This window comes from Garra rufa, chromosome 14 (assembly GCF_049309525.1).
Source record: "Garra rufa chromosome 14, GarRuf1.0, whole genome shotgun sequence".
NCBI classification, from domain to species: domain Eukaryota; kingdom Metazoa; phylum Chordata; class Actinopteri; order Cypriniformes; family Cyprinidae; genus Garra; species Garra rufa.
In genome coordinates, this window is record NC_133374.1 from 15,975,328 (window position 1) to 15,996,190 (window position 20,863).

The 20,863-nt window shown below is 36.9% G+C and overlaps 1 protein-coding gene across 1 annotated transcript in view; it reads right to left on the reverse strand.

The window, feature by feature from the left end:
- nrip1a (nuclear receptor interacting protein 1a) overlaps positions 1 to 18,957 on the reverse strand; it is a 47,533-nt gene extending 28,576 nt beyond the window's left edge. The window contains exon 1 of the mRNA XM_073818129.1: positions 18,714 to 18,957. The gene's annotated coding sequence lies outside the window, so the exon portion shown is untranslated. The remainder of the gene's footprint in view (positions 1 to 18,713) is intronic.
- Between the last annotated feature and the right edge of the window lie 1,906 nt (positions 18,958 to 20,863).

Here is a 20,863-nt window from a genome sequence, read left to right on the forward strand (position 1 = left end):
CCCAGCCAGAGTAGATTTTTCTGTAGAAGTATTATATATAGACGGTACTGAATCAATGCCATATTTTTATATTTGTAATAACCTTTCAGATCAATGTAACTCTATTTCTTCAAGACTGAATTCCATTCCAAGCCCTTTAAACTTATTTCACTGGGACTCCTTGCTTTGTGCTGGAGAAAATAGGTCACATATAGCCTTAGACTTTTTCTGACCAGACAAAAGAAAAGTTCAGCTGAGTTTTATCACATAACTCAGCAGAGACCACCTTCATTAACCCCAGCGAAGAGAGATCAAGCTCTCATATTGCCAGATGTGCTTTGGAGCCCTTATCAGCCAGCATGTATGTGAGACAGGCTGATCTTAATTAAATACTGCTCCTATCCAAAGGCTATGCAGCGCACTCGTTTTTACTCCCTTCACTGCTGCCTTTTCCCATTCAGGGAGGAGATTATTTCAGCGGCTAATGGCGGAGGACTCTAAAAATCCCTTGCCTTATTAAGTAACATATTGTGCCGCATGCTATCTTAAGCAAATGGTTTCGCTGGAACTCGCTAGAATTCAAAGCTGAGACCTAACACCATGGCTTTGGCCGTGACAGGTTGCATCATTTGGAGTCACACGTTTTCACACTTGTTAGCAAATGGTGCTTGTTGTTACAATTCACAATTTCAACTCAGCACTAGTCAATACAAAGTAATATTGACTATTGCTACAAATATACCCATGCTACTTAAGACTGAGGGTCACATATAGCGTAAACAGTCCATTTGAGGAAATTTAAAAAAAAATGTGATTATAACCGGTGAACTTTTAAGATCACATATTCTTGCATTCAAAAATAGCTCGATGGAGTGCTATATAGTGTAATAATGTTTTTCCAAAAACTACTTTAAACTTCAAAACATCATCTTAAATGTGACCCAAATAGTATGATACTTTACATAGACTGTCTATTTTAAAACATGGCAGACAGAATACAACAAACATGTCTTGTGTAAACAGCCCAAGTCTACCATGGGCAGAACAACAAAATCAATTGCAAAACATTACTGTGAACTGTCAGCCAGTGATTGGTTTATTTTCACTGATATGGAACTAGAACAAACGATACATTGACTTCTAACACTTTATGTAATATCAATGCTTTGACTGCCAAAACAATGGTATTAAATTACCTTGACAGTTTTTTAGCATATATAGTGATATTAGAGCTGAACAATTCCGGATAAAATGAGAATCATTTTTTGTTGTTTTCAAATGGAGATCATGATTCTCACACGGTTTTGATTCTCCCAAATGAGCAAAATAACATGCCTACTAGATAACATTTACTAGAGGCTGTGATATATTTATGAGTACATAACATTTACTCATAAACACTTTACTTGTTCCATTACTGAATAAATCAGCATTTTTTAACAAATCTCTTGAATGAAAGATTCAATGATTCACTCACAAATACTTCATTTGTTCCATTACTAAATGAATCAGCATTTTTGAACGAATCTCTTGAATGAACGATTCAATGACTCACTCATGAACAATTCACTTGTTCCATTACTGAATAAATCAGCAATTTTGAACAAATCTCTTGAATGAACAATTTAATGACTCACTTATAAATACTTCACTTTTTTATTAGTAAATCAGTGTTTTTGAACAAATCTCTTGAATGAATGATTCAATTACTTACTCATAAATACATCACTTGTTCCATTACTGAATAAATCAGCATTTTTGAACAAATCTCTTGAATGAATGACCAATGCCTTACTCACAAATACTTCACTTATTCCATTACTGAATCAGCATTTTAGAACAAATCTCTTGAATGAACGATTCAATTACTCACTCATAAATACTTCACTTGTTTCATGACTAAATCAGCATTTCTGAACCAATCTCTTAAATGAACAATTCAATGACACACTCATGAATACTTTACTTGTTCCATTACTGATTGAATCGGTGGCGTGAAAAGAGATTTGAATGGTCGTGTCAACGCCTCTGGCACTGGCACTGCTTGTGGCAGAAGTTGAAAACTTTTCAAATTTCAAGCGCCAATGCAGGTGTCAGCCAATCAGATCGCCTAATGCAAATACCCTAGCACAGATGCTAGCCAATCCCATTCATGCAACACCAGAGAAGTAATGTGATTGGCTGTTGTCACTATGATGGTGGCATCAGCACCAAGCTTCAGACACGACCACAGTCAAGCATCTACGTCAATGTCCCGTGTGAATATACCATAAGACTTCGTCATAAGATTGCGTAGATGTTTAAATGAGATCGCCATTTTTTTAACGATTAATTGTGAAGCTCTAATTTATGTGATTAATTTGATTCATTATTAGGCAATATGATTAAAAATACTACAAACTGATCTATTCACTTGACTTACCATATAATTTGCTAATTCGTAAAGTCTTTTAATTTGCAACTATAGTTTTCACTAAAATACATAATTACTTTAGTTAGTACTTCAGTTTTTTGTTGGTTTTATAGTTACAATAAGGGTGGAATTTTGGAGTAAACCATGGATACTGTGGTACATTTTACACCGGTACTCAATTTTCCAATATAGTCTGGACCGACAGAGCTCAATGTAAATAACAAGCTAGTGTAAAAATAGACTTTTTGTGCTCTGGAAAATGTTCTTGTGTTGGCCTACAGACTGTGTTTTGTGTCTTTCACATACCTTCCAGCCTGCAAACTGCCTGTCTAACCCTCGTCCGACCTTCAGCCGAGAGAGAGGCAAACATGGTTGACCTGCCACTAAACTTTCCCTGGCTGGATGATAAGCGCTTGTTTAATTATATTCATCTACATGGATCTGACATTGTTCCAGGATGATGTCAGAGCTCAGCAAGGTTAGCAGGAGCTGAAAGTGGATGGGAATGTTAAAGCCACCCACTGCAGCACTTTGCAGGCAGCAACTTTATTTTCTGCTTTGTTCCACGAGCTCAGAGGGCAGCTTCACTATCCGCTGTTACCGAGGGCATACAAGGGCATCCGCCGAATACAGGCAAACCGGTTGGGATCACAGTGGAAGATTGCGTTAAAGAGAAATAAATGTCACTCAAACGTGAAATACGACAGCTCTGCGTGCTAATAGCCTGTTGGATGCTAGCCCACGATGAAATGTTCGCGAAATGGGCGTATTTTGGAGTTTATAAGCTATAATAGTAGTGTTTTTTCATTGAGTGCCACATTTGTTCAGTTTCGAAAATTTGAGGAATCACAATCATAGTATATTTTTGAAATGACACACTTTTTTTTTAGCCCAAACTAAAAGGGTGTGGGCGTCTACATGGAGGACATGTGAATGTTTTCATGACAACAGCAGGTCTTGTGAAGTGATCACTCAAAGGCAGGTCAATTCCCTTTGATAGATAGGTTTACGTGTGTGCACCTCAGGGGGGGAAGAGTACGCAGGGCTGCTATAAAACATCTTTAATGGCTGAACCCGGTGCTGCTCCAGTCTTCATCTCATTTACAGGCAACTTGGATGTTTTATCACCTTCAGCTCTCCTTGCTAGCCTCGCCACCCACACGAACCGAGCGGGCGGATGGTGGATGAGCAGACCCGAGCGCCAATTATATCATTGCCCTTATTTACGCCATTCAAATGTTTTCAGGTCAGCTCTAATCTCCTCCTAATCAGCGAGGTCAAACCACAAAAAAGTGCATATCGTTTCAAAAACAGGCCAGCTAAATCAGAAACGTCTAGCTGCTAATGTCAGGCGAACCACAATTGCATAAGCAACAAAATGGCACATAAAAGCTGAAAATTGTCAGCCTGCTGTGCATAAAATGGAGGTTAACTGAAGCATGTGCGAAATTGTGTCACTGCAGTTGACCGGAGTCGAGGTCTGGTTTGCGCGGGGTCACGTCGACGAAAGGTATTAAGGTCGTAACTGTCGTTTCAGATTATCTCAAATCCCCTTAGATTTGCTTTGAAAACAGATCGATTTGTGTGTAAGTGGACTCCTAATACAACTTATGTAACACACTGTGCGAGTGAGACCAGAACTTAGTCAATAGTGTGTCAAAATGTAATGTTTACGCCTACAAAAAACTCCTACGTGCAGATTAAAACAATAAGGTTCTGCTATCAGCACAATTTGACAATCCAACAAGTGGCCTCCATTTTATGCACTTTGGCCCAAATAATTCTACCCTAGCGTAGCAGTTCTGATTCTGTGTTCTAGTTCCTTTCTGCTGATGCCACAAATGAACACAGCACAGCAAAAAAGTTACCATGAGGTTTGTGCTAGGAACAATCACATCAGTCTGCCCATCTAGCATGGGGAAGAATGGTCCAGATCCATATTTTAAAGCTTTTTTTAAGCAAAGAAAATTCTCTTTCTGTAATGACATTTTAAAGCATAACTTTGGTGGTGGGATACGTCATAAAACACTTAAGGTCATGTTAATCTGTCTTGAGGCAGGGGAATTAAAATAGCCAGGCTTTAATCGTGTACAGAGGACACGTCCTTCCGAATACTCAACTTCTTTAACTACCAATAAAGGCTTTTTGACTGCTGTTTCATGAATTATTATGTTTGGTCACCCCAATCCCGAATGTGTGATTTGTTTGCTTATTAATTCTTTGACACCATGTTAGCATTGGGGCAACATTTTAACTTTAAACACCCAAAAATACATTCAGGTGATACATTACAAAACATTCCCTGAATGTGTGGTTACATTCTTATAAGAAACCCAATGATATACATACACTGTAAAAAATTGTAACCAGTTTCAACTTAGGTTCAGCAGCTGCCTTAGCATTTTAAGTTAAATCAACTTAAAAGTACAAGTAATTTCAACTAATTTTATTGTTGTTGAAATAACTTGTACATTTAAGTTGATTTAACTTAAAATTGTAAGGCAGATGCTGAACTTAGGTTTTTAAGTTGAAACTAGTGAAGTCTTTGTACAGTGTATGAAAATAGTTTATGTGGGTTTAACAAAATGTAATTTCAATTTCACACAAAATAATGAGGTGGCCACTAGATTAGCAAAAATAGCATTATTATATGGTCTTATAATATAAACAAAAACTGTATAAATATGCTAAAATCTTATATTTTTATATATAACACCACAAAATGATAATATTTGATCATATTTGATGTATTATTAACATACTGCAGCTATTATAAATTATAAATAAATACACGCTGGTAAGCTTGTTTTTGAAAGCAGTCTCTTATGCTCACCAAGGCTACATTTATTTTATAAAAAATACAGCAAAAACAGTACTATTGTGGAATATTGCTACAATTTAAAATATGTACTTTCTATTGTAATATATTTTAAAATGAAATTTATTTCTGTGATGCAAAGCTGAATTTTCTGCATCATTACTCTAGTCTTCAGTGATCCTTCAGAAATCATTCTAATACGCTGACTTGGTGTTCAAAAAAAATTCTTATTATTATCAATATTGAAAAGTTTTTGCTGCTTAATATTTTAGTGGCAAACTCAAGATTCTTTGATGTACAAAAAGCTGAAAAGTGCAGCATGTATTTATAATATACAGGCAAACTAAAAATTATTCAGACACCAGATGTCATTTTTGATATTTTTTAACTAGTGGGTGCAGTAAAATCGATTAAAATTGGGACCAAAAATTGTGTGACACTTTGACCGGACTATGTTTTGTTACATAACTTTCCATCAAAGTTATCTGACATTATCAAGATGAATTTGTTCTGACATAGTTCTTGTCATACTTCATTACCATTTTCCAAACTATAGCGAATAAACTGTGATAATATGAGATATTATGAAGGTGTCTGAATACATTTTGGTTTGACTGCATATAATAAATATATATATATATATAAATCTAAGTAATATATATAAATCACCCACCTCAAATGATAATACTGATCACTTTCACCTCGGTTCATCTTAAATAACCTGGCTTAACACTTTACTTGAGGCTGTTACCTTCCACAAATAACATGTGTTCAGGTGATCTGACACACACACACAGCTTTCTTCCCGGAGCCTTGTTTTCATCTCAGCTCCGGCGAGATCTTTGTTCATAATTAACCCAAATCACTGGTCGAGGGAAGATCATGTGTCCCGACCTGACAAAACAGCTTATTAAACCGTGCTTGACCTTGGCGTGACTCCTAAAGTGGATGTCAACCTTGAACTGTGGATGACACACTACCGCCAAACAGCCTTAATCCACTCAACAAAGCAAGCTGGATCAGGTTTCGCCCCCCATTATTGGAGATGCCCACTAAAAATACACCACCGAACAGTAAAGTGCTGTTCCAAAGCAGCCTGGATGATAATTATCTCAGCCTGGTGGGAAACAATCTGGCCCTCTGGGTCAGGTCTAAGGCCGTGCGCGAGGGTGACGATAGCGTCATCCTCAACGGTGTGACCAAGATGAGTCCACCACTTCCAAGGTCTCACAGAGCTGCTCTCTTTAGTATGCACTACTTGGGGGAAGGGTAATGTTCTGATTTACTGATGACTATCAAATGGAAAAACAGCTGCTCCTTTGTGATGAATGAGGTGACACTTTTTTGTTCAAAGCGCAAAGGCGCCAAACCTTTAAACAAAACCAAAAAAACAAGCACAAATGACCACAACAAAAGACTACACCTCTCTAGCAATGCCAAAGCACCAAGAATTAACATATCAAAGTGGCACGTTGAAAACACAGGACTGTAATGTTTACCCAGCTGTCCCTCGTGTTTCTGTCTCTCCATCACCACGGATTCCTTCCACAGTCCAAACACGGAGGGCAACCAGACTACGCCAAAAAAATGTGCCATGAGCTGAACTCAACAAAACCGCATCCCCCGGGTAACGGCATGAACTACACACCCACACCGTGTTGTGAAGGGGTGCCTGCTGTTGCTCGGTAACAGATTAGCCCAGTTTATGCTTTAGTGCGGTGGATCCGCTGCCCATCACCGCTCGCTGTCTGCCAAATCATGGCCAGAGGACTTTCCAGACACTCACGCTAAACAGCCCTTGACCATGAACTGTCTGACTGTTCAAACAGTTTCAGAAACCTTGAATACTTCTCTGTGATGCCCATATACTACTGCAGAATTCGTCTGTAACATCTTTCTTGATAGCAGCACAATGTATTCTTTTCAGTTTCAGCTGCCTTTGGAAATAACAGCCATGGTATTTAACTCTGAAATGAGCAAAGCATACAAGAAAATAATAAATGTCTTTAAAGAACATATTATTTGGCTGAACATGGTGTTCCCTCTCATTCTCAGCGCCTTTGGCCATAAGAAGTTCATTTACTAGCTGTAGAGAGACCCATTTGATAAAACTGAGAATGAATGTCAAGAATAGAGTAACTATAAAGTAATACAGCAGAAAGAAAAGAAAATTTGTTCCCCTAAAGGTCTCCATTCTCTTTGCTTAAAGAACTCATCACAGTCTTAGTGTATATATGCGTGCTATAATAATGCGTTAACAATTTAATGCAAATCGATTTTATGCAACTGTTCAATAAATAAAAACAACTTTTTCCTATATTATATTTTTGCCAATGCAAATATGCAAATATTACCTATTAAAGCTGTTTAAAACTGTTGTGCATCTTCAAGCATCGCAGCGATGATTTGTTTCTCAATTAATCCGTGTTTTGAACGTATCGAGTGAATCAATAATTCAATGGCCCATTCATAAAGAGAGCCATTGACTTCTTTCCTGAATAAATCAGATGTTTGAACGAATCGAATGAATGACTCAATAGCTATTTTTCCATCCAAAGGTGTGAATTTTAAGTTGGAATATTGCATAAAATATTTGCAAATAAAGCACTGTTTCCATCCAGCGAGTCAAAGAGAACAAATTTGTCACTTACTCATAAACTGGAACTACCTATCACTAATAAAAGTAGGAAAAGCCACTGAATATAATAATTTTCATATTACTTGCGCCTCAGAGCGAGCAGACGAAACACAATAAATGTGGTCATTGCTTTCGGAGGTGGATGGCTGCTGTTTGGGAACGCAATCTTGTATAACAGTTATACAGAAATACTTTGATGATAGGCATTGCTCTGGAATTTCAGAACGACCAAAACAACATTTCAGACGCTGTGAAGTGAGATCGGTCCGCTGGTCAGTCGTTATCCCAAAGTCACATGACTATTTTGATGTGCATGGTGAAATTTATTTGGTAAATGTGTTTTCATCATAGTTTATGCACATTTTTTCTTATCGGATAAAAAGTTTATCCTACTCATTTTTAGAATGTATGCGTATCTTGGTGTTTCCATCCAGCACTTTTTATGCGATATTCCAAAATGCGCATAAACATAGGTGGATGGAAACACAGCTAACGACTTATTCAAGACATTTACTGCCACCTACTGCCAGTTTTAGTTTTATAAAATAATTTTTTTATATTTTCATACTTTGCAATTTCTATTTCATGCTTTTCTCATGTAACACAATAATGGCTTAAAATGATCTTTTGTGGATAATTTCTTAGCAAAATTTGATGTGCACTTAATATGCAATTAATTAATCATTACATTGTGTCATTAATTTGATTAACAAATTTTAATCAAATGACAGCCCTAATATATATATATATATATATATATATATATATATAGAAGGAAAGAAAGCGCCACATTTGGAGGCTTATCATAATCATAAGTACATATGTGACCCTGGACCACAAAACCAGTCATAAGGTTAAATTTTACAAAACTGAGATGTATACAACACATGAAAGCTCAATAAATAAGCTTTCTATTGATATATGGTTTGTTAGGATAGGACAATATTTGGCCGAGATACATCTATTTGAAAATCTGGAATCTGAGGGTGCAAAAAAATCTAAATATTGAGAAAATCACCTTTAAAGTTGTCCAAATTAAGTTCTTAACAATGCATATTACTAATCAAAAATTACATTTTGATATATTTATAGTAGGAATTTTACAAAAAATCTTCATGGAACATGATCTTTACTTAATATCCTAATGATTTTTGGCATAAAAGAAAAATCTAGAATTTTGACCCATACAATGTATTTTTGGCTATTGCAACAAATATACCCCAGCGACTTAAGACTGGTTTTGTGGTCCAGGGTCATATATATTTTTTACAAAATCTGTTTCACATTATGTAGACTAACACTTGAGTAAAAGCAATAATACAGTTGAAAAAATAATAAAATAACATATATATGCACATGTATTTGTTTAAAATCAGGCTATATACCCTGAACCACAAAACCAGTCATAATTTCACATGATTTTTCAGATTTATACAATATTGAGAGAATCACCTTTAAAGTTGACCAAATGAAGTTCTTGGCATATTACCAATCAAAAATTAGGTTTTGATATGTTTACAGTAGCAAATTTACAAAATATCTTTATGAAACATGATCTTTACTTAATATCCTAATGATTTTTGGAATTAAAGAAAAAACTATAATTTTGACCCATACAATGTATTTTTGGCTATTGCTACAAATATACCCAAGCTACTTAAGACTGGTATTGTGGTCCAGGGTCACACATATAAGCGCAGTATAAACAGTACAACAGAATATCTTGACACATTTCCACCATTGCACATAATATATCATCAAACCATCCTTCCCTAATACAAACTGTAAAAAGGCTAATACTCTGTACGAGCAGACGGTGATACCCAGGCGTTTGTATTCAAAGTGGTGACACAATCTTTTCTCACCATATGTTATAGATTACCAGGTAATGAATTCTGTTTAATTAACTCTTAAGAAACACCTCGAAGGTCTAAGTTCAAGCTGTGCATTATTTTCTTGATCTGCTCGCCACAGAGCCGTCTTTGTCTCGGCAGGCAACCGTTGGATTAGATTTTCCTAACGACATCTAGCAAGCATGACCTCATATCTTATCGAGCTGGGTACACAAAAATGCAGCCAGTGAAATCACCCGTGTCGTAATGTCGCCACAGAGCTCCTAGGAAAGGCTTTACTTTCACAGCACCTGGCAGAAACCAGTTTGGAATACAAAGACAATGCAACAGAGTCTGATCATGAGACCGTCATGGTCCTAAAATGTGGGTACCTTTCATGTGGCTCTCAACGTGGCGGTAAATCCATTACCTCAGCCTCACGTCCATCTCACATGCTGCTGTCCTCTCACGCCATATATCAATCTTCTCAGTCATTCATAAATTCTAAAAATCCCCTTTTAGTTAATTGCCAAACCAATTTAATTTCTAAAAAAGCCCTCTGAAGAGCAAGTCATAATGAAGTAGGGATACATCCAGCGACTCTGACAACGCCGCTCTTTTTGCGCTTGCTGGTGTGAGTGGATGAACAGTGAAAGATGCTTCCATTAAAGCCATATAATTATGTGAGGGTGAAGCACTCCACAGCTTGGCTTATTGTAGCAGACACAATGCCCTTGCCTGAGCTCTGTAGGCTTCAGAAAGGACAGGCGGCTAAGAAGTTGTGAAGGACAATCCCCCCTAATAGGACAGCACTGCAGCGGCCTTGGACTCTGAATTCTCTGCTCGACAGGGGACATACATCAATCCGTCAGCCCAGCCACAGACAGCCCTGTAACCTTCAAAAGTCTCAGGATCGGTGAGGAATGATTGGCATTCGAGTAAGCCACTTTTCTCAGTGGGCTTTACTTCATATAACCCAGGGTGGTTAAATTAAGACACCATTGAATAACAGTCTTAAGTCCAATTTAACTATCGCCCCTACTGCGTCCTCTCAAGCCTTCAATTATGCTGATCCTGCCACACGGTGACCTGCGAAAACCTTTATCCCTACGGCCATTAAAGCTGTCTGAAGACCTAGACGCAGGAGCCAGGGCAATGCAAGTTGGAAATGATCGGCTCAAGCCGCCGTCCTCATTCAAAACTGACCTAGAACATAATGACTACCAAACCAAAATGTAGTGGTTTGGTGAATATTTATGGAAAATACTTAAAGAATCAGCCAACATCCAAACCAACTAAAAGATTGTATAAAAGTTCTAAAAGTCAATATGACATTAGGTTATAAGCAGGCCCAGATGGATTCTACAACATAGACGCTTTTTACAATTTCTATGCTGATTTTGAATAGAAAAGTGCCAAATTCTGTGCTATGGATTTTAAAATCATAAAAATGTATTTAAAGGAGCTTTCATTGGTACGTGAAAACATATAGGTAGCTGACATTAAATACTTCTGGGACTTTGATGTCCTTTGGCACCTCAAAGTTGTGAGGAAACGAAAATGGCAATCGTTTCTAATGTATTGTGACGTATACTGTAAAATCTGTATCAGTTTTTGACATAAAATCAGCAGTTTTTGATGTAAACAAGATAATATTAATATAATTTCAAAATGTAAAGCAAAAACAGAATGGTCTGACCTTAGCTTTGTGATATTAAGCTACATAAAACATCTGAATGAAACAAAAACGGTAGACAGGCTGAATGAGAAAGCAAATTCAGCTCTCTGACAGCAGGTGGCGCTTATGGAACAGCAGCAATATAGTGCTTCCCTCTTTACAGCTGTTAATTACATTAATACAACATGAATATGCATTATACAGAGGAAAGATGAAAAGAAAATACCATCTGAACTTGTCTAAAGACATATTTATATACACCCCTCACTTCAAATTCAATATTTAGAATTTTTTTCCTATATTTCACGAATCTTGAACAGTGAGTTGCTCTGCCTGCTAACAGTATTTTCTCCTTTTAGTGTTCATCTTCAGCATCTCTGGCTTCTGTTAACAGCCGTTTACAGTTGGTTTATTTGCCTAGTTAAATTAGTTATGTGTTATTAATAGCTCTAAAGGTTTTCCAACATTTAGTCAGAAGTGTATGCAGTTAATAGGGATCTCCTCTCAATTAAGAAGGCTGTGTACATTGCTTAGTCACTTATACCAGTGTGACAGTCTTTTAAAAATTCATACCGTTTGCATAATTTAAACTGGTTTACCGTTTGAACTGGTATATCGGCCAGCACTAATGTACACACGAGAATTGGTTATCAAAAAATAAAAAATGTAGGATGGAGACTTGGTTCTATGCTTTAGTTGTTGACTGGATATTAAGATGTTGGCATTGAACTCAAAAATGAATGTGAGCATATGCATTTAGCAAAATACAGTCGGGATATAGCGATACTATCAGTATCATGATATCACGACAGCAAAACTTCGATATTATCGCTGTCACATGACGATATGAAACGATAGGTTTCATACGCAAAAAGCGTAGTTTTAAAAAATATTTAAACTTCTTATTCTAACTTACAAGGTCTTTAAAGTTGTGTTTTAATCCATTATGCTTTGACACAGTATCTGTCAAATGAACTGAAACCAAAAGCACGATGCCGTAACACCTTCATCAAGTCTGTTTTCACTGCGCATTTCAAAGCGAAGCACACACTTCATTCAGGCAATGAATGCAGTGAACCCATTTATTGCATGCGCTGTGAGTTTAGCACACTTTTGGGAGTGCAACGACAAGTTATGCTTTATTTTTGCGGGAGATGATTATAGCATTTCACTAGATTTGTAGTGAGACGTGTTTTCACTAAGGCTGGAGTTTTCCTTCAAAATAAAAGCTTTCTTGTGGTTTCCATCAAAATAAAAGCTTAAAAGTGCAGAATAAATTGCTGATAGCTAGTGGTTTAAAAGGGTAATGTTACTGCAGTCCAAATTCAAAATATCTCTTGTAGAAGTGTAGAAGTTAGAAAATAAGTATTGTAATTTCCCTACTGTAGTGTGAAGCAAAAATAATATACCTAAGAAATATTCACTTTCATTTATTTTGTAGTGCAATTGTTTTACAATATATGGCTATTACTGTCAGTGTTGTTATGATTACATTCTAAATTGTTTGGCTTTCTAAAACAGCAGTGTGAATGTAAATTAGACTGAGACAGTATATCACAAAAAAAAAGAGGTTTGAGTGCTCTTTAAAGTTCAGGTCCAAGTCAATTCAGTTTTTTCTGACTTAAGTATTCTTAAGAACATGGGTTGGAACTAGGGGTGGGCGATATGACCTAAAATTAATATCACAGTATTTTTCATCTTTTGAACGGTGATGGTATAATATCACGGTATTACTTTTTTTTGGCACATTTTGGGAGGAGTAGTCTGTCATGTCCCTTTAGTATGTGAAAGTTAATATTTTAGTAAATATAAGTAAATGGTAGGTATCCTTATCAAAAAGAGACATGGGAGAGTATTATGCATTCTCAACCTATTTATTTTGCAAAAAACCTCAAGATCTTACTTAACAGTGTACAACCAAACAAAAATTATTTTTATTGAAATTTAATTTATGCAATATTTAAAACCTTTAAATAACTGGCGGAAATCAACCCATGGCAACAGTTTAAAAGTAGAGCAATTCTGTGGGGAAAAACGCGGACTTGGCAACCCTGCATCCAACACGAGCTGCTGGAGTTAATGTCATTGCACACATGAGTACGAAATTTTCGTCCGAGATTTTTGCATGTTAAAAAAAAAAATACAGGTTATGTTAATTGAGTTTACACACTGCCTCTGAAACTTTCGTCCGTCATAAAAAAATTCGGATCGTGTTTGATTTTCTGCATTTTCGCATCCATGATAAGCATTTTGATAAGGATGGCGAATATGAGAAAAAAAAACGCATACGAAAATCAGACTCAGTGTACAATGACCTTTAGATTTGACTGATCACGGGTCGAAAGTAAAGAGAGATGACAAAAATAGACTGAAGGATTTGCTGTAATCTTGTACTCACTGACAAATATCTATTATAAGATGTGCTGCTCCCTTTACAGAGAGTGTGCGTTATCGCAAAATCGAAAGTAAAAGTAAACAGCGTGAGCACTCATTTAAAAGTGATTTCTATACCCTGCATATTGAAAGTGCAAAAATTATATACAATATTAGAATATTTGCGGGTGCGCCGATAAGATAAAAAATATGGAGCTCAACTAAATATTGCGCCAATTTTGTGATTGGCTATGTAGTGTGGGGCTTGGGTCTGGTGGGCCAAGCTTCTGATTGGGTGGCCGTGGAGCCGGGCCTGTAAGGAACTATAGAGCATTCTAGAAAGAGCTTTGTGATTGGATGGAAATTTCAAGCATCATGCAAGGACACTGATATAAATATTGGTTGGACGTTTAAGGGGGGAGTATGTGGGAGTTTTTGGCTGCTATTCGCGGATAATTTAATAACGTCAATGATTCTAATAAGCTCAGGCCGGTCGCGTTCGCCTCGTGCCCGCTCAATTTGTGATCCGCTGTGTAAATCCTTCGGCCGGCCGACCGGGAAAAGTCCTGATCATCCCAATTGCCACTCCGCCCCTGGTATAGGATACAGGCCCGACCTTTCTTCACGATGTTTCACCAGTCGTTTAATGGCCACTCCCCTTTTACCTACCACCTGCAAAGCTGATACGAATATGTTTTACTTATTAATTTACAACAAGATATATAGTATAAGGACAAGTAGTCAGACCACAACTGAACGTTTGAAGAAAATTTAACCCCTTATTATTTAGAATTAGCTATTATTGATGTAAATACAGCCGTAAATGCACATAATTGATTTATTACGGTATTGACGGTTTTAGAAAATGCATGTCGTGGCGCAATGTCACACCGGTGATGACTACTGTATGACACCGGTGTACCGCCCACCTCTAGTTGGAACTCTTTTTTTTTTTTAACTCTCAAAGTGCATTAGATAGAATAATTTAACTTTAAAATGTACAAGATTTTCACTTTCTATCCAATTTTTTATTTATCTTTTTTTTAATATCACAATAAATATGTAAATGTGGGTCACGATTTTATTGTATCATGAGATTTTGATATTGTTACATCCCTAATATATAGGTTAATCTTCAATTACGCCAATTATTTTACAACTAGTGAGGAAGAAAATATTTCTCTTTTAAGTGGTCAGGTCACACATAGATACATAAACTCCAAATTTTGTTTCAACCACGCATTAAACAACCTCCATGGACATGTGATACATAAACAATCCGTGCTCAAATGTCTGAAAATGTGACCTAGAAAATATCACAAACAAACATGCAAGGGGTGAAGCATGTGTACAACTTTATGAATTATTAGCGTTCCAATTCTACAGAAATATGTGGAACCTTTTGTGGGCACATGTGGGCTTGGCTATAAAACTTCACAGGATAGTAGATTACAGACTTAGTGCATAAAAAGCACTAAAATAATCCATTAATCTTAAGAAAATGCGTATGCGTTCAAACCCAACCTGTTAGGTTTAGCTCGAGATTTCTAAGAGTTGCATGTGAAGTTAAGGATAGTTGCACACATGCCATAAATCGCATGCCTAATATTGGCCTACTCTATAATAACATCACTGATACACATCGCTCGCCTCGGGCTGACATTTCTATTCTACAGATGGAAAAATCATTTCTGTGGTGTGCTGCTGATAGATGAGCTGGCACACGGAGACATGATTTAAGATGCTTCTTTCCTTTTGCCCTCCACTTTTGCTTACGCCATTAGTTTAATACAAGACTCTTTGCTTGCATTTGTCTTTTTTTTTTTAAACCACCCCCCTCGTCACAGACCACAACACGAGCCAATTTAAGAGGCACTGTAAATGTCTTTTTCTTAAAAGCTGGTGCACTGCTGAGATATCATTGATCCCTGATGTTTACAAGATCACGTTCGGCCGGTTGTCTCTTCAACAAGCCGTTGCTTGCGTGTGCACCTCTCCTTCTGATTTATCTGACCCCGATCTCGCAGTGGGCCGGCTGTAATTTTTTTTCTCTCACAAACTATGAATAATGTACTTCAATCTCCATTATGGTCAATCAATTATGGGTTATGATTGAGGGGCGTGGTGACCTCCTGTCTGGTAGATGATCCTGTCATTATCTCATGAACAATGAACCCCTTCCAGCCATCCATACGGAGACACACACACACACAAACATTTCACCTTTTCACTCCATCCCTCCATTTCCTTATCCTGGCTTTCTTTCCACATGGTCAGATGGCATTTACTGTTTCGCCCTGTGCAAAACGACAGGAGTATTTCTGTCTCTATATGCCAACCACATACTCTGTCAAAGTCCAGTTACCTGAGCTTTGAAATTCAATTTGTAATGCGATGAACTGACATCATAATATTATTCAGCACAACAAAAAAGCGAAGCAAGAGTTGGCAAACATCTCCTTAGAACTCATCTGCGAGTCCGACTGTATACAGAAAAGACCACAAGCACCTCTAAGCATAATTAAAATCAAAACTAAGCAAAAAATTTACTTGAATCAAGTCGTTCCAAACCTGTATGACATTCTTTCTTCTGTGAAACACACAAGAAGTTTTTAACGAATGGCTTTTGACAATGCAATGAAAGTTAATTGGGTCAAGAACAACATGAAATCCCATTGACTTTCATTGTATGAAATAAAATCTTTTGTGTTCCACAGAAAAAGGAAAGTCTTGCAGGTTTGGAATGACATAAAGGTGAATAAATGATGTGATGTTGCAAGAAATTGTTCATTTACAAATACAGAAAACTTGAGTTGAAGTTCAGTCCACAAATATTAGTATTAACTGGCTGTTATCACGATCCAAGATATCCACCTCTTTTAATCTAGACTTCAGTGACAAGACCGTTTACAAAAGCTTTCCTCACAGCCTTTTAAGAAAGGCTAATAGCAACGTTTTAAACAAAACCACACAGCGTAATAAAGTAAGCTTTAACATAATGTGAGCGGGAAGTCAGGTTTTTGGGTTACATGTCATCATGATCTTAAGCAAGCTGTTCCTCCCGAGATGCAAACATTTGGGACTTTTTAAGACCAGAGCAAACAAAGAGTAAGGTCTAATGTAAGGAGAGAACCACGGCGGTTTTGATTTAGTCATGCTTTACACAAACATAAAAATTAACACAAATAACGCTTGAAAAAAGAGACAGTGTCTCTGTGGGTCATTATATACAGTAGGGTATTATTCAGTGCAGCTGGGTAAAGACACAACACCTTGCTCATTCAATACTGTCAAATGTCATGAGATACATTTATTCCAAAGTACCTATGAGTCAACACTCTGAAAACTTAAGGTTCTGTTGTTATTAACAGCTTCACAAAAAAAAAAAAGCCAGAGGCGTAAATGTATAATATGTAAAGGTGCACTCAGTAACATTATACTGACACCTACTGGCCTGGAGGCATGTGTCACGATTTCGTCAGTTACCCGCCATATCAGCGATACTTGGATGTAAACAACTGCATGAATCCGTTGTTCTGCTAATTTATGCTGTCTAAACCACGGAAAATGTGTGGAAGCTGCTAAATCATATTGAGAAGGACTTAGTAAGCAGGAAAGGGCGCAATATTTTGACAAACTAAAGTTAAAGGGTGGTAAAGATAGATATGTACGAGCAGTATTAAATAGGATATTAGCCTAATAATTCACCTACATGACCGGAAACGATAAGAACAAACACGATTGTCAAGATTCTTGCCCTGGAGACCCTGGTTGAGTTTGGCCAACTACAAACACCTTTTGTTCCTCAGACTCTCAGACACTCTTCTCCTTGATTTGTTATAACTTATGGCAGTCTATAGTACTTCAAATGTTTTTACCAGTCCGACCAATTAGTACAGCCCAACACATGACAATAACTGACCATTTTCAGTACCAATAATCAGACAAATATGCAAGTTTTGTTTGGTTCAGTGCCGCCAATATGGCCGATTGATGACGCGTTGTGAAAACACTCTATATTCTAACTGCTGCCACTACACTAAATCAGTTTATCTTTTGTTTTTCTCTGTGTTAAACCCTTGTAACGCATGTAAGTGTAATATATAGTAAACATTAATAGTAGAACTAACGTCTTGCGTTAGTCATGTGATATCAAAATGGCTGCGCCCATTGGGGCGACCACCTCAATGTAGAATAAAACAGATTTTTTAAAGGCATTTGTGACTAAAACATCATATTAGTGTACGTAATTTAAAAGCTATTTCTCAGAAGTTCAGTAAATTTGTAAAACTTTGCTAATTTGCAAAATTAAGACTAAATTCAGTTCATGTGATATGAATCATATTATGTTCTTCTTACACATCTCATTAGCCACTAAACACAATTATTTCCAGAAAGCATAAACACTGGATTTCATGAGAAAGATTTACAGCAGGTGAGGCCAGATAATGTCATGTTATCTTGGAGCACCTCAAAGATTTCACACAAAAACTTCGAAGAGTCTCGGTTAGACTAAACATAAACTATGAGGTAAGCAAGGTGCCAGAGTCATCTTCTTATCACAACCACAGTAACAATGTATCTCTAGTGCTTTAACTCGCCTCGCCTACTATTAGCACAACAACACTCTTTTATATCACATTTCACGTGCTTGCCAGCACCCTCTATAAATGTACTTGAGTAGTTTATATTCTGATACAGGATGCTTATAAAGGAAGCGATTCATGTAATCGTTTGATCACATGCATTTGATTTAAAAAAGCGCACATATTATACGCGCATGCCTGCATGTAAACATTCAATGAAATAAATGAAGACTCAAAATGGAAACGTCAGCTCCCACCACCCCATATACCCCCTTGCTTATTTCATATACGCACAAGCCATTCAAATACATAGCCGATTCTGGCTTTGCTGCTAATGCACGGATAAAAACAAATTAATAAATACATGAGAAATCTTATTTTCACACCCAGTCTTACCTGCTCGGATGGTGAAAAAAACAGAATCCCGTTGAAAATTATGCTGCATTCAGGGAACAGTCGGAGACGCGTATATGATATTTCTCTTTACGAACAATTCGGATGTTTAAAAAAAAAAAAAGAAACGGAAAGATGACTGGGGCTGACAGCGTCTATTCCCCACATGTGCGGTTTTCTAGTGCTCTTGAGTCCTGCAGTCAGTCGCTTGACTGAATTGTTTATTCAAGGTATCCCCGGCACTCTGCAATGCCATGTTCACTCCTCCTACCCTCATGGACGCTAGTGAGATCCGATTCGCGAAAGAATCATTCTAGTAATGACTCGACAGAACCGAGTTTGTTTTAAAACACCATTCTTACCATTACTTAATTACTTAATAACAAATTAACACTCATGCTATGCTCTCATGGTAGCTAGTTTCACAATATCTTTAAAAAAAAAAAACGAGTGGACATGCTAGCAACAAGCTATCATGTTTCAAAACACAGATAGACCTACTAGTATAAACTGGATTTAACGACGCTGTAAGTATTCAGTTTGTATGTTTGCCTGCATTTTGGATGACAACGATGACAATTAATTTTATTATAGTAGTCTATTGAACAAGAATAAAACATAGGCCCTATTTACATGTGCTCACTGTGTAAAATCTCTCAGGTGGATGTTAACACTATAAACATTTGACACATTAAATATAACTAATTATAAATTTGCTATGAACTGCTCCTTTTTACCCGTATTTACGTATATTTTATAGCAATAACTAAAAAAAGAAGTGTGCACTGACTTCTGGGCAGACTTTTGAGTGATGATTCATTTGAATTATTGAATCGCTTTAATCGGCTCCCTACAAAGAATCACCCGAGCGAATCGAGTCGCTAAGATGAATCGAATGACTTCCCAATGCTAATGGACGCCACCCTTAAAGCCACAGCTTAACTGTCTGTCCTCTTCCTAACCCTGTGCTTTAAAGCAGATCATGGCTTGTATGATCACATTTAAGCAGCGCAGGGGAGGATCACACATGACTCTCAGATTGAACTCTCAGATGTTATACTTCAAACTCATACTTGCAATCCTTTAATCCATAAGGGTTTTTTCTTTCCCATTCCCCATTCCAATTTGCATAAACATCTATGTATCTATCAAGCTATCTATCTAAAACATTAATAATAAGAAGGAATAAGTGATCCTAGACCACAAAACCAATCTTATGTAGCCCGGGTATATTTGTAGCAATAGCCAACAATACATTGTGTGGGTCAAAATTATCGATTTTTCTTTTATGCCAAGAATCATTAGGATATTAGGTAAAGATCATGTTCCATGAAGATATTTTGTAAATTTCCAACCATAAATATATCAAAGCTTAATTTTTGATTAGTAATATGCATTGCTAAGAACTTGATTTGGAGGCGATTTTTAAAAATATTTTGATTCAAATAGTGTCCTATCCTAACAAACCATACATAAATGGAGAGATTATTTATTCAACTGTAGATGAGTATAAATCTCAATTTCAGAAATGGACCCTTATGACTGGTTTTGTGGTCCAACATAGTCTAAAATCTTTTGTTTGCTGTAGTAAAAATGATTGTGACAAACATTAAACTTTAAAAACAGTGTTTTGTGTCACGGCCTGCCTAGTTCAGCCTTTCTATGCCTTGAGAAGGCACAGCTTTTACACCAAGTTCACACCTCTTGGGACCCCATATGACCAGTCAACAGTTCTGGCTGGAGTAAACATGCCCCGCTGGGGTTACAGATGGGCTATATCCTGATGGGACATAGTATCAGCCATCAAGTTTTTCACAGTTTTCCTCTTGCATACAAAGAGATGTTAACATCCCAGCTGCCCCTCCTTACTACAGTAGATTCCCTGCTCCCTCCCAAGACAGTCACATGTTTCACTGCTGTGTGACAAGCTGTGAGAAAAACCTTTTGCTCATGTGTGATGTTTACACATTTTTTAGGGCTCTTTGACTAGATATGGTTACAGATATGTTTAAAGTGAAACGTTCAGTTAGTATCCAAATAAAGTCTTTTATTTATTTGTACAGCACTTAGTGTCACATAGTTTCAAGTTTATTAATATTTTAGGACATTAAATAATTTGATGCTTAATGCACGACCCCCAAAATTTGTGGGAA